At 43.6% G+C, this 15458-nt stretch overlaps 1 protein-coding gene across 2 annotated transcripts in view; it reads right to left on the bottom strand.

Moving 5' to 3' along the window:
• Window positions 1–6742, bottom strand: part of Aff4 (ALF transcription elongation factor 4) — a 100358-nt gene extending 93616 nt beyond the window's left edge. For both annotated transcript variants that reach the window (XM_004836585.4, XM_004836586.4), the window contains exon 1: window positions 6603–6742. The gene's annotated coding sequence lies outside the window, so the exon portion shown is untranslated. The remainder of the gene's footprint in view (window positions 1–6602) is intronic.
• Between the last annotated feature and the right edge of the window lie 8716 nt (window positions 6743–15458).

Raw genomic sequence — 15458 nt, 5'->3', positions numbered from 1 at the left:
ACCCAATTCAAAAATGGGCATCTGAAATGAAAAGATACTTCTCAGATAAAGAAATAGAAATGGCAAATAAATATATGAAAAAATGTTCAACATCACTGGTCATTTGAGAGATGCAAATTAAAACAATGTTGAGCTTCCATGTCACTCCAGAAAGAATGGCTGCTATCAAGAAATCAACCAATTGGGGCCGGGGATTTGGCTCAGTGGTGCCCCCGCCTGGCTCACAAGGTCCTGAGTTAGATCCCCGGTACCAAAAAAAAAAAAAAAAAAAAGAAATCAACCAATAACAAATGCTGAAGGGGCTGCGGAGGAAAAGGAACCCTTCTCCACTGTTGGTGGGAGTGCAGACTGGTGCAACCACTATGGAAATCAGTATGGAGATTTCTCAAAAACTAAAACTCAAACTTTGACCCAGCTATTCCTCTTCTTGGTATCTTCCCGAAAGAATTAAAAGTATCATACCACAGCAATATATCCACATTCATGTTTATAGTGGCACAGTTTGTAATAGCTAAATCTTAGAAACAGCCCAAATGCCCACCAACCGATGAATGGATAAAGAGGGTGTGGTTTTTTTATACAATGGGGTACCACACTGCCATAAAGAAGAATGACTTTGAGACATTTCTAGCTAAATGGATGCACCTTGAGACCATACTCTTAAGTGAGATAAATCAGACACGCATGTTTAAATATCACATTGTTTCTCTGGTGTGAGAAATCCAAAGTGGAAATAAGGACCAAAGTGTATAATAGATATTGGGAAATGGGAAGAAAATGTTCAAAAATGAGAACAGGAAGAAGGGAGGGGGCAGAGTGAAGGAAAGAAGGGACAAGGAAAAAAAAGAATGAAAGGAAAACATGGTTTGTAAATAAGGAGGGGAAGAGGGGTCAAAGGGGGGCAGGAATGGGAAAAAAAGAACCAAGATATATCACATACAGATACAAATTTCTTATGGTGAATGCTATCATTACATATCGCTAACATGTACCAATAAGGGTTTTGCTTAAAAAAAAAAAAAAAAGGAATAGAAAAGGATGAATTAACTCAGAAGAATAAAAAGGGAAGGCCAAGGCTAAAATGCAGAGCTACCAATAAAAAGACGCTACCAAATAAATCAGTCTGTAAAGGAACAACAGCCAATAGAAAAGTAGAAAAGGATAAAAAAAAAAAAGGTAGAATTATAAAAGTAAAAAACCCCCCAAAAAACAGTACCAACAAAGAAATGGTTAATGATATCAAGTACAGAAAGATATAAAGGACTAAGCAATTACTATACAATTTGGCAACATATAGTACTATAGTAAGGGCAACTATCATTGGTATGGTGGAATGAGAAGCTAGGCTGAAGATTTAAGAGTGAATAAGTGCACAATACTATCTAAGAAATAAGTTTACTTTTAAAAATATCAAATCTGAATCAAATCAAGCTTCTACATGTAACTACCAATTTACAGAAAATGCAGGGGACAGAAGAACATCTTACACGAAACCACAAGGATGCCATCAGCACGATTCAGACAGAAATCTCACAGTGTAAATGATCAGATTTCTTCAATAAACCAATTCTATGCAAACAACAGCACAAAGATGGAAGGCAATGGGGCAATGGTCCTTGCCTGTAATCCCAACTACTTAGGACACTCAGAGGGATCACAAATTCAAGGTCAGCCTGAGTAACTTAGCAAAACCCTATCCCAAAATAAAAAATGAGTATTTACATCAATACAAATGAGTATCTACATCAATAGTAAAGCACACCTGGGCTCCAGGCCCAGCACTGTAATTTTAGCAATCTGGGAGGCAAAGGATCACAAGTTCAAACCCAGCCTGGGCAATTTACCAATAGTACCCAGACCCTGTCTCAAAAAAATTTTTTTAAATCAAAGAGGACTCAGGATGTAATTCAATTTCTAACACCATTAAACAATGGAAGGGAAACCACAGATGTTAAAAAAAAAAAAAAAGAGTTGAGACATTTAAATCCAACAGAACATATGGATCTAATCTGATCCAAATTCAAACAAACTAACGGCATGGTGGGGCACACCCGTAATCTCAGCACTCCAGAGGCTGAGACAGGAGAATTGCCACGAGTTCCGAGTTCCGTTCCGAGGCCAGCCCAGGCTACATAGTGAGTTCAAGGCCAGCCTGAACTACATCCCCAGACCTTGTCTCAAAAGAAAAAAAAAAAAATCAAACAGACTAAAAGCAAAACAAAAACTGTTACCAGGGAAATGTGAACATTGACTAGATATTGAAGATACTAAACAATTTCTGTCAACTTTTTAGTATATAATATTGTTTCAATCACTATCTTTTACAGACACATAATGAAATGTATACAAAGTGTATCTTTCACTGTCTCCCACTGACATATTGAGCTCTTTGTCACCCATCAGACTAGTCCCATAGTAGCTGTTTAACAATTACAGAGAGATACAAAGTGATACAGGGATTCAAAGCAAGTAGATCCTAACTGGAGTAGGCTGGGAAGTCAAGCAAAACTTTAGGAAGCCTGGGGCTGGGGATTTAGCTCAGTGGTTCCGTCCCTACCTCGCAAACGCAGGGTCCCAAGTTCAAGCCTTGGCAGACACACACACACACAAAAACTTTAGGAAGGCAACTATACTTGCATCAGGCCTTAAATGATGATGAAATTTTAACAGAAAGGAAACATGCGAGGAAAAAAATGACATCCCAGGTAGAAGAAATGGAAGCAACTGAAAAGAGGTGAGAAAGCCGCTACAGATGTATTGAGCTCTATTCAACTCTCTATAAAACTGTTCCTTCCTGAAGGATGCCATGAAAAGGAAAAGTCAAAGTAAACAGCATAACCCACCAAGCAAATTCAAATTAATAAAATGGTAGGTCAGCCATTTAGCCCCAAACTACTTCCAGGGAACCCTCAGGAAGTATAGTCTCTGGGTAACCAAACCATACTGGCTTTCCAGGGAAACCTATTGATGTCACTCCTCTTTCCCCCCTTTTCCCCTTCCTCTACAAGGAAGCTTGGCAAAAGAATTCATCAGAGTCTTCTACCTGTTCCAGGAAATGATTATTAAAATAATTACGTTTTTAAGAGTATCTACTAATAAGTTGTATCTCCCTACACCACAAGAAAACCACTACACCACAGTTCATTAGGCACTCCACGCAAGATAAAGTTACACGAGATGCCTTCCCCTCAGAACACTGCTCGGGTTAGACTTTGTTTTTTTTTCCTGTCCCCGGGATCAAACTTGGGACCTTGTGCTTGCAATGCAGGTGCTAGAACCACTGACCTAAATCCCCAACTAGACTTTTTTTTACTGAAGCAGAGCTAATGGAACAGGTAGATCTTTAAGAGTTTTTTATTCCTTCAAAAATAGATCAGGTGGGGGCTGGGGATTTAGTTCAGTGGTTTCGCTGCCTGCTGCGCAAGTGCAAGGACCCGAGTTCAATCCCCAGTACCAAAAAAAAAGATCAGGTGGCTGAGCGTGATGGCTCATGCCTGGGATCCTAGGAGGGTCACTGTGAGTTCGAGGCCAGCCTGGGCTACATAGTGAATTCAAGGCCATCCTGAACTACACAGTGAAACTCTCTCAAAAAACAAACAAAACAGAACAGGTAATCCCAACATTAAAATATTTTGGAACTAAATTTAGTGGTTCTAATATCTTCTATGTTTCAAAACCATTAAAATTCTCATGGGGCCGGGGATTTAGCTCATGGGTTCCACCGCCTGCCTCCCAAGCACAAGGTCCCAAGTTCGATCCTCAGAACCAAAAAAAAATTCTCAGAATATGAGGACAGTCAAAATGAACATCGAGACAAAAAGGAATGTAAATGATCAGCCAAAAGTTAATAATTGGAATGTCTGTTGCTCTGTTCTATGTACCAGAGCATAACTTCAAATAACAAAGATGGGCAAGTATAGGAGTTGGAAAAAGTGGAGATGCATTTCTTGAACCAAAGGAAAAAGCAGCAAGGTAACAGGTCAGGTTAGCTTTGAACAGTCTTTAGTCACTAACTACACCTTATTTGACAATAACTGAGACTGGCAAACACCCTTCCAGAAATCAAATATAATTGTTCCAACTTATGAGAGGAAATGAACAGGAAGGGTAAAATATGAGAGTTGTGGGAAAAACAAGAAAGCTTTATAAAGGAAAGTTTTTAGATATCTGTAGAATAGAGTTAAAACAAAAAAAAAAAATCTAAGCCATCAATTTTTATGATACAAGTTACACTTCTGGGTCACTGTTCAGGTGTGCCCTCCACATTTAAGAATGCTCTTTGATTTTATGAAAAATACTACAAAGTAAAGGAAAGGCCACATAAGTTTTGGACTCAGTTCTAAACCAGTGATGGCCACAAAAGAAGAAATACCTGTTTTCTTTGTTCCTCTCAGGTGCACATAAACCATGCCATTTACCTACCTCTTCAAAAGAGGTAAAATATATAACTTTTAGAAAGTTTCATCTTATATCTCCCATTCTGAAGATGATACTCATTTTTGCCCCTTCAAATACTGATTGCTTGGTAGCGTAGCTTTCTTTAATGTTACCTAGTTAATCCAAATTTTAGATTGGATAATTTGATATAACAATTTCAGGTTCAAAATGCTATCACATTCTAGGCCCGGGGATTTAGCTCAGTGATTTTGCCACCTGCTGTGGAAGCACAAGAACCCAACTTCGATCACCGGTACCAAAAAAAAGCTATCACATTCTAATCCAACCTAATAAATGTATAAAATATTAAGGAGGGAAAAGATAAACATGATACTTACCATAAAGATACTACAACAGACGTAAAAGAAAAATGACAATCCAAGGTAGAATATATTAACTGTTACAAAAGGGGTACAATAATTAAAAGGTACAGAACAGAGAAGAGTGTATGAATCTAAGTATGAGACTCTTAACAAGCAGAAAGTGAACTGGAATGAAAACACTGTGTCTTAGGAATTCTTAATTACACAGCTTCCCCAAAGCACTGTCAGGGAACCTTACACCCCCAAACTTGCAGAATGAATTTCAATTAAAACAGTTAAGGTCGGGGCGGGGATTTAGCTCAGTGGTTTCGCCGCCTGCTGCAAAAGCGCAAGGACCTGAGTTCGATCCCCGGTCCCAAAAAAACAAACAAACACTTAAGGTCTTTTAAAAAAAAAAAAAATCGAACAATAAAGACTTAGTTAGTTACCTTACCTTGTCCTCACTGCAGGCAAAATATGTATAAAGTAAAATCTGCCTCCTGTTCCTACCGAGTTAACAAAAATCAGCCTTCAAACCACCACAATCTGAATGAATCTGCTGGTCTTTTTTAAAAAATGCTTACAAAGGTTTTTAGTCAGTTCACTCTGAAAGATAATTAAAAATAACTTATTGAAATATGTTTTATGTTTAGAGAATGAAAAATGCAGTGACTGATAAGGAAAATAAACGCGAGAGATTTGAAGAAACAGCTTTGTTGAGAACCCAGTGGCCACTTGCCAACACTTCATTATGCACATACGACCAAAGACGATTCTAGGCAGACTCAGCCACAAAGCCTCTTTATCAAATCCCAAATTAAGAAAGTTCTCATAAATACGTGAAGGTGGATAAGCTAAAAAGCAGTTAAATAAAAGGCAGTATAAAGCTCTGCAGAATCAATATAGAAACACAGCGTTAAGCCTTTCACAACTAGGCCCTAAAAAATAGCAGACATTTTAAACGTCACACAAATAGCCTATTCACAGGCACTTATAACTTAAATTGTGTCAAGAAAAATAGCAGACACTTGAAACGGGACTGGCCTTAGTTTACAATCTCCCTATAGGCCAGCAGGGAATAAATCGCACAATCCTGAATTCTGACAAAACTACGACAACCCTAAATCGAACTCTTCGTCTTCGTCTGAACTGCACACACAAGCATTTCAGATCTGTACTTTCAACTCCCTAGAAATGATGTCGTCGGTGAATGGAAAGGCAAGAAGGCTACTCCCCAAACTCCTGTATCCCATTATCCAACCTCAAAGAGTGGAAGGAACAGCAAAGTGGAACAAAGCACTGACGTCAATTACGAGATTAACCTCGAGCACAGGCAGCTGAGGGAAAGGCCTAAACATCAATATCCTAGCGCAAGCTCTGGGGTAACCGGGAAAAAGCCCGATCGGAAGCTCGGGGGGGGGCATTCAAGGATTACACCCCACGTTTCCATTTTTAGTCAACCCCCTTGGCTCGTCGAAGGCGGTATTTTTCCTTTTTTTTTTTTTTTTTTGCAGAGGAGGGCGAGGTGGGGGAGGTGCGCAGGATCGCGAGAAGGAAAGCGAGAACTAGTTGGTAAGGATAGCCAGAAATCGGGGCCTATTTTCTCTCCCACCAGAATAACCTGAAATTGAGGCGGGTACTAAAAGGAACAAGTCGGCCGACGGGCTGTCTGAGGGAGGGGGATGGACCCCGGGAGGAAAGGTGAAGGCGGCGAAATGATGGGCGCCGGGAATGCTGGTGGGGCTCGGGCTGGCTTCTCTTTCTCTGCCGACGCGGGGAGAGCGCGGATGAGGCCGAGGCCGAGGCCGATGGCGCAGCCCCGCCGCCCGCCCCCCCGGCCGCCCCGCCGCCAGCCCTGCTCACCTCTAGCCCCGGCTCCGCTAGGCCCGAACCATCTCCCGGCCGCGGCGGCGGCGGCGGGGCTGTACCTTCACCGGACGCGCATTCGGGCCGCGACGGCGGGCTGCCCGGGCGAGGGCGGCGAGGGCGGCGGCGGCGGGTCAGGAGCTCGGAGCGGCGGCGGCGGCGGCGGCGGCGGCGGCGCGCCTCACAGGGGAGCGGCGGAGGCCCCGCCCCGCTCCATGACGCCGGGGCCCAGCCCGCGGCGGCTGCCTGAGCGGCGGGGGCGGGCTGACGCAGGCCGGGCACCGAGCTCTCGCCCCGTCCACGGGCGGCGGCAGCGACGATTTGGCTCCCGCAACTCGGCCCTGACTGACGCAGCCCCGCGGCCCACGTGACCGGCTGGGCGGGGCGCGCGTCACCTGACAACGCCGGGCCGGGCCGGGCCGCGGGGCTGCGGGCCGCAAGCGACGCCCGCGGTGCTGACGTGCGGCCGGGGCGGGAACCGGCCGAGGGCGCCCGGGGTCCAGGTCTGGGCCGCCGGCCGCGGCGCGCACGTCCCCCTTCGCCCTGCTCGCCGGGGAGGTTCGGCCGGCCGAGCCAAGCCGAGCCGGATCTACCGGTTCTGCGGCGGGGAGGGGCCGGCCCAAAGCCCCTTGGCAGCTTCCGGTGCTGCCTCGGGCTGGACCGGGGCCGTGAGCGGCAGGGCCGGGTGCGGGGACTTCGGCGCGGGCTGCGCGTGAGCCCAACCCGGGGCCGAGCCCGCCCGGGTCCCTGTCTAAACCGTTTTCGCCTCTGCTGTGTTTTTCTGGTTGTCATTCTGGACACTTGCTGCGCCCCTGTCGTGCCAGTGCAGGCGAGCCAGGATTGAACTGAGAATGAGGGAATAGCTACAGACCAGACGGGATTGAGGGTCCCGTAGGGCCAGTGCAGTGACTGTCCAGAGAGGCAAGCTCTTTCTTGCTCATGTGAAAAACACGTCTGTTACATGCTGCATTTGAAGGCGCCTAATGAAATTTTCTCCCCCGTTCGTCTAAGAAATGTATCAAAGTGCTTTTATCAGCCCCAAAAGCTGGTAATTCACCAGCATCGGTAGGATATTTTCTTTTTTGCGGGGGGGGGGGGCGGGTACCGGGGATCAAACTCGGGTCCTTGCACTTGCAAAGCAGGCGGCGAAACCACTGAGCTAAATCCCCGGCCCCGGATATTTTCATTTTTTAAAATTTCTAACTAACCACTACTTCTTTTAAGCACCACTCTACTCCATAGCCACATAAATTTTATCTGTATATAAATTAAGAATTTTATTAAGGCAAAAACGACAAAATACACTGAAAGTTATACGGATATAACATAGCTTCTTTAGCTATTGTACATATTTGTTATTTCCAGTTTTTTAAAAGTATGGATAAACTGGGGTTGGTGGAGCACGCCTGTAATCTCAGCACTAGGAGACAGGCAAGAGTATAGCAGAGAGTTTAAGGTCAGCCTGAACTACATAGTGGGACCACCTCAAAAAAAAAAATAATAAAACCAGTACAAACATCCATGTAACACTTTGTGATCAATGATCTCCACTATTACTTTGTTTTTTGGGGTTTTTTGGTACCAGGGATCGGACTCGGGACCTTCTGCTTCTGAGGCAGGCGCCGGAACCACTGAGCTAAATCCCTGGCCCCTCAACTATTTGTGAAAATTCCAGCCGGGAATTTAGCTCAGCGGTGCTGCTGCCGCCTGCCCCGCAAGCTCAAGGTCCTGAGTTCGATCCCTGGTACCAAAAAAAAAAAAAAAAAAAAAAAAAGATGAAGAAAATTCCAGGTCACAACCGCAGCTACTTAAAAATTCTGGTAACTTTTTCACTATCCAGTATTTATTAAACATCTAGTCTATGGTGTCTCTCAGCATAAGGATAAAACAATTATCAGCTGCTAGCTCCCCCAAATACCACCGAAATAGCTTATCGAACCGAACCGAACTGAACCGAGACTTGAGCTTATCCTTTGCGGACCAAGAGAGATCTCTTCCTTATTAGACCCTCGGTAGCATTTCCAAGAGGAAGGGCAAATTTTTTTTATCAATAAAATTCACAATGTAGTAGTGAATAAATTTTGGAATTCAGGGTTACTAATGAGAATTTTAAAATGTAGCAAGTGATAACATTTCACTGAATTATGATCCAATGAGTGCTTTCTGTCATCAGAAGCAATTTTGAATACTCTATTAACGCTGATCTGTAATGAGACTGTTTCTGTATTTCACTTTTTAAAACACTTTTTCATACAGACACTGCCAAATATCTGATATGAATCAACTGGCCTGTGATACTGAGAATGCTAGCTGCTTGAAAGAAATTTATAAAATTCTATTAGAATCTTCTCTTAATATATGCCTTTGAGCATATCATAGAAAATATGAATATTATTTTATTTGTTGTTCATTGATTAAACAGTTACCTATGAGTTGATATTAAATACAAGACAGTATTCTAAGCCTAGGCCTCAGAGGCAATAGTGAACAAAATTAGGTCCTTGTCCTCATAAAATGGGGCTTCCATTGAAGTGGAGAAGATTCACACACATACTTACATAATAAACTGTCACATGCAAATGGAAAGAGGAAAAATCAAGGCAAAAACACGAAATGAGAGCAGGGGCCAATTTAGGCAGGTTGGCCAAGAAAAACCTCTCAGACACATTTTGAGCAGAAATCTAAATGCAGTGGGGCCGGGGATTTAGCTCAGTGGCACCCCACCTGCCTCGAAAGAGCAAGGTCCTGAGTTCGATCCTCAGTACCAAAGAGAAAAAAAAAGACATCTGAATGCATCTTTTAATAAATATTGACTTCAAAAGAGGTGAGCATTCATTTTTTATTATTACATAACAAATTACACAAAGCTTCGTACCTTAGGGCCGGGGATTTAGCTCAGTGGTTCCAGTGCCTGCCTTGCAAGTGCAAGGTCCTGAGTTCGATCTCCGGTACCAAAAAAAAAAAAAGCTTCATACCTTAAAATAATAATCATTGATTATCTCTCACAGTTTCTGTGGGTCAGGAATTCAGGTGCCCTTGCTAGGCAGTTCTGGATTGGGGTCTCTCAAAAGGTTGAAAGGCCTTTGCAAGATGGTTCACACCCTGCACACTCAGGCTGGTTGGCCTTAGCATGGGTGTTTCCAGAGAGGAGCCAGAGGCTGTGATGCCTATTATGACATCACACCCTGTCACTTTCATTCCATTCCATTGGTCAGAGAGCTTGGCTGGGATTCCATGTGGGAGGGGATACACAAGGGCCTCTGGAACCGGAAGAGAGGACCATTGAGAACCATCTCTGAAGCTGGTTATCACAATCTAGACTATGATTTTCCCTCATGTATTTGTAACAATTCTGAGCAATTTCCAGAAAGACAAAAGAACCCATTAATGAACACTGAAGTGTTAATTTTTATATTGATTCAATTTTATTTCCTTATATACATAGTACAAACTGTTTGAAGCTCTATTAATGTATAAATTTAAATGTTTAACTATTAAAAGTATGAAAACTGGGCTGGGGATTTAGCTCAGTGGTTCTGCCGCCTGCCTCGCAAGCGCAAGGATCCAAGTTCGATCCCCGGTACCAAAAAAAAAAAAGTATGAAAACTGCCAGGCATGGTGGCACTTACCTGTACTCCCAGTATTCGGGAGGCTGAGGAAGGAGGGTTGTTGAGAGTTTGAGGCCAGCCTGGGCTACATTGTGAAACCCTGTCTTGAAAAATGAAATTAATTAGTTAATTAATTAATTTTAAAAATGGAGTTCCCTAGGTGTGAAGGTCTTAAACTAGAAATGCATTAAAAATTTTTTTCTTCTCTAAAATTATTTCTATTAGGGCAGGGGATTTAGCTCAGTGGCACTGCGCCTGCCTCACAGGCGCAAGGTTCTGTGTTCCATCCCTGGTACCAAAAAAATAAATAAATAAAAAAAAAAAATAATAAGACTATTTCTATTGGTACATGTGTGCAGTATTTAATGATTACATTCATCATGAGGAGGTGGTATATGTACATACCACATCTTCTTGTTTTTTGCTTTTTTGGGTACCGGGGATCGAACTTGGGACCTTGCGTTTGCCAGGCAGGCGGCAGAGCCACTGAGCTAAATCCCCAGCCCCACCGCACCTTCTTTTTCTGTGCCCTTCCCGCCCCACTCTCACCCGCTCTGGTTTCTTTAATATAGGGAGATTTCATCATCAGTTTATTCTTCAGCAAGCTTTGGGAAGTTGTCTTTCAAGAAATGTGTCCATTCATGTAGTTAAATAAGTAAAGTTCTCCACACTGTTACTCCTTTATTGTGTTTTTGGTGACACACTTTTTTTTTTTTAAAACAGAGTCTCGATAGATGTGTAGTCCAGACTGGCCTTGAACTCACTATGTAGCCCACGCTGGCCTCAAACTCATGGTAATCCTCTTGCTTCAACCTCCTGAGTGCTGGGATCATAGGCATGCGCCACCACGCCCAGCTATTTAGGGTTTTTAGTATCTGTGGAATCTGTAGTGACATTGCTGCTCTCAGAGGTCCTGATATTGGTAATTTGTATGTTCTTTTTACCCTGAGCAGTCTAACTAGAGATTTATCTTTTTTTCCCCCTTCAGTATTGAGCTACTTCCCAGCCCTTTTTTATTGTTCTTTTGAGACAGGGTCTCACTAAATTACTAAATTGCCAGGCTGGGTTGGAATTTGCAATCCTCTTGCCTCAGCCTCCAGAGTGGGGGATTAGAGATGTACACTACCACTCCTGGCAAGTTTTATGTTTTGTTTGGTTTGGTTGGTTTTTTTTTTGCTACCGAGGATCAAACTCAGGACCTTTTGCTTGCCAGGCAGGCTCGGTGCCACTGAACTAAATCCCCAGCCCAGGTTATTATTTTATTTTTGTTTGGCGGAAATTTTTTGAGACAGGGTCTCACTATGTAATTCAGGTTGGCCTTAACTCACTATGTAGCCCAGGCTGACCTTGAAATCCAGAAAATCCTCCTGCCTCAGCCTCATGAGTGTTGGGTCCTGAGGGTGTGCCCTCAGTTTTGGTCTCTCTGTCTCTCCCCCACCCCCCACCCCCGCCTCTCCCTCTGTTTTTCCCTTCCTGGCCACAAAGAAAGTGGTTTTGCTCTGTTCTCTTGCCATAACATGCCTTGCCACAGGCCTAAAAGCAATAGGCCAACCAGTCATGGACCGAAACATTCAATTCTTGGGCCTTGGAACCCTAGGGACCTCCAGCTCCCTGGTCTTTGAATTCAGAGCTAAGCCACGGGCATTTGTCATTCTCCAGATGCAAACAGCAGATTGTAGGACTGTAATTACATGGGCTGATTTCCATAATAAATTTATTCATATGTTTCTACCTATGGTATGTGTAAGAGGCACACACACACACACATCCTGTTGGTTCCGCTTGCTCAGAGAACTCCAGTAGGTCTTCTCTTTGCGTTATTGGTTTATGTAGTAGGTTTTTGTTGGTTTGTTCATTTGTTTTATCTCATCCCTCCTTTTTGGATTTCAGGAAGAAATCAGGTATTAGTCTTTTTTCTATCACTAGGACAAAATACATGATATACACAATTGAAAGGAGGAAGGATTTAATTTTGGCTCACAGTTTCAGGCATTTCAATCCAAAAGATAAACTCTCCAGGCTAGGTGTGGTGGCCCTGTAATCCTAGTACTCAGGAGGCTGAGGCAGGAGGATTGCTATGAGTTCAAGAGCAGCCTGAACTACATAGTGAAACCCTGTTTCAGAAAACCAAAAAAAAAAAAAAAAAAAAAAAAAGATCTCATGCATGCAAAGCAAGGTTTCTGCCACTGAACTACACCCCTAGCCAACTGAATACCATGTACTGTAGAGTATGAGAGAAAAGACAACAATGGGGTTATTTTTGGTACTGGAGATTAAACTCAGGACTTTCTTTTTATTTATTTTTTTTCTTTTTGTGCTGGGGATCAAACTCAGGACCTTGCGCTTGTGAGGCAGGGGCCAGAACCACTGAGCTAAATCCCCGGGCCAAACTCAGGACTTTCAAACTGAGCTATATTCCAGGCTTTTTTTTTTTTTTTTTTTTTTTGAGACAGGGTCTTACTAAGTTGCCCAGGGTGGGCTCAAATTTGCCATTTTCCTGCTTCAGCCTCACAGAGTGCTGGGGTCACAGGTGTGCACCACCAGGTCCAGCTAGTAATGACAATTTTCAGTTAAAGACTTTGCCTCTCCCACCTATTGTGGAAGAAAAAAGGCGCTGGAGGCTGGGGATATAGCTCAGCGGTAAAGCATAAGATTAAAATCATAAGATTAGCATGCACAAGCCCCTGGGTTCCATAAAAAATATGGGCCATAAAAAAAGTAAAAATAAAAAAGAAAGCATCTCTCCTGAATGAGTACCATGAAATTAAAGCACAGAAAGCGAAGATGGGAAATGTTGAAGGCAGTGATGTCCTCTTCTTCCAGATAGCAAGGGCTGTGGTCTGAAAGTTTTGTCCACTTTAAAGCTCACGTTGTAAGTTAACTGCCATTATAACAGTATTAAGAAGTGCATCCAGGCATGGTGGTGCATGCCTGTAATACCAGCACTCAGGAGACACAGGCAGGAGGATCTCCACAAGTTTTAGGCTAGCCTGGGCTACATAGCTAGACCCTGTCTCAAAAAAACCAACCAACCAGCAAACAAACAAACCAAAACCTCCCTTCCCCCCGAAAAAGAAGTGAAACTTCGAGGTCAGTAGGCCTTGAGGGTTCTTTCCTCAATGGGGGATTAATGCCATCATTTAAAAGGTGAGTTTGGGACCCTTTTTCTCTCTTGGCCCTTCTGCCTTCTGCCACATTGAAGCAGCTTCAAGGCCTTCTATGGACCCCAGCACCTTGATCTTGGAACTTGTCATCTTCTAGAGTTGGGAGCTAATAAATTTGCATTTGTTATAAGCAACCCAGTCACAAAATGGACCAAGACACCAAGGTTCCGCACTTTATCTAACCACTGTGAACACTATTATTCACAATGTGTCAAAAGCGTAACTAAGACAATTGTAAACATCATTCAACAGTGAAAGGAACTGGTGAGTGTCAGGTAAAAGGGCCGAAGACCAAGACCAGACCAGGGCACAACAAGCCTTTATCAGGGGAATAGATCTGCCGGGCTGTCTCTGAACAAAGGAGAGACAAAAGCAATATGGCCGGGGCAGGGAGAGTCTTTTCTAGAGACTGGGGTGGGGTGTGTAGGGGCTGAGGCGGGGTTGAGTGCGGTAGTGACTAGGGAATGGAGGAGCCGGTGACATCACTAGGTGGTAGGAGGTGAGTGAGTATTAGGTTACTTTCTAGGCGGGAACAGGGGCATGCTGGGAAGAAGGGTTTGTTCTTTGGTGGGAGCAACCATCTTGGCATGACATCACACAGGGGAGGGGGCAAGGCACCATAGGAAGAGGGCAGCTACTATATATAATAGCTGCTGAGGTGGTGGGAGACCTATCAGTGAGGGCCCCTGGGAGAAGAGGTAGGTTCCACAGCTGGACTAGGGAGACCTTAAGGTGAGCTGGAAACATTGTGGTCAGTCCCAACAAGTAAGGAAATGAATGGTCAGAGAGAAGGTGGGCGTGGTGGTGCGCGGTACAATCCTTGCACTCACTCTGAGGAGGATAGTACATTCCAGGCCAGAGTGGACTATATGGTGAGGAGAGAGGGGAGAGAGTGGAAGAGAGAGAAGCAGAGGAGGGAGGAGGGCAGAGGTTTAAAGAACACAGGAGCCAATCTGAGGGTCACTTTAACAGTCAAAGGTGAAACAATTTAAGCAAGAAAAGGATAGTGAATTTTTACATCCAACAAAATAAATACCAGTAAGTCCATCCAAAATAACTAAATAAACGGGGGGAGCTCTTTCTAAAAATAGAGTTCTGTTTTGTTTTTGTTTTGTTTTTTGGTACCGGGGATCAAACTCAGGACCTTGCACTTGCAAGGCAGGCACGGTGCCGCTGAGCTAAATCCCTAGCCCAAAAAGTAGAGTTCTAAGTAACCAGTGTATTGGTTTTTATTTTTTAAGACAGGGCCTCCCTATGTAATTACACTGGTCTTGAACTCACTATGTAGCATCCAACTTGTGGTGATCCTCCTGCCTCAGCCTCCCAAGTGCTGGGATTACAGACACACCACCACACTGGGCTTACACTGTGTTCTTGACAGAGTCATGACATAGTCAGAGCCCACCGAAGGGATAAAAGAAACTTCTGGGCCCTTCTCCTGTTACTCATCAGAAGCATGATTTGTGTTTTCTTCTGAGGCAGTCAAGGACTTAAAAAGTTGTTTTTGTGGGCCGGGGATTTAGCTCAGTGGTTCCACTGCCTGCCTTGCAAGCACAAGGACCTGAGTTCGATCCCCGATACCAAAAAAAAAAAAAAAGTTGTTTTTGCTAACTTTTCACTTGGGCCTAGAAGTGCCCAATAGGTAACTAAAAGTAGAGCAAAGCCTGACCTTCGTTTTATAACTCTGGTCAAATCTTTCTTAGCCGTGCACATAGGCACAGCAGTCAATTAGGGAGTGTCTGTCTAAAAGCTGGTAAAACCAGGTACCTAGCCTATCTCATTACCCTTCACCATTCACAATTTCTTGATTATAATAATTGTACTATGCTTATGTAAGATGGTAACATTAGGGAAAACTAGATGAGGTATATAAGGAAATTGGGCTCACTTTGTAAACTTTTTGAAGATGTATGATCAGTTCAAAATGAAAAAGAAGCCAGCGCCATGGTGCACACCTGTAATCACCTGGGTGGGCTTAGGCAGGAGGTCTGCAAGTTCAAGGTCAACCTGGGAAACTTAGTGAGTCCTTGTCTCAAAATAAAAAATAAAAAGGGCTGGGAATGTCTCTCAGTAGCAAAGTA

Source organism: Heterocephalus glaber, unplaced genomic scaffold, assembly GCF_053883595.1.
Source record: "Heterocephalus glaber isolate CG9 unplaced genomic scaffold, H.glaber_assembly_v1.0 deba00001606, whole genome shotgun sequence".
Taxonomy (NCBI): Eukaryota; Metazoa; Chordata; class Mammalia; order Rodentia; family Bathyergidae; genus Heterocephalus; species Heterocephalus glaber.
The sequence above is the reverse complement of the archived record's forward strand: the minus strand, read 5'-3'. Positions and strand labels throughout refer to the sequence as shown.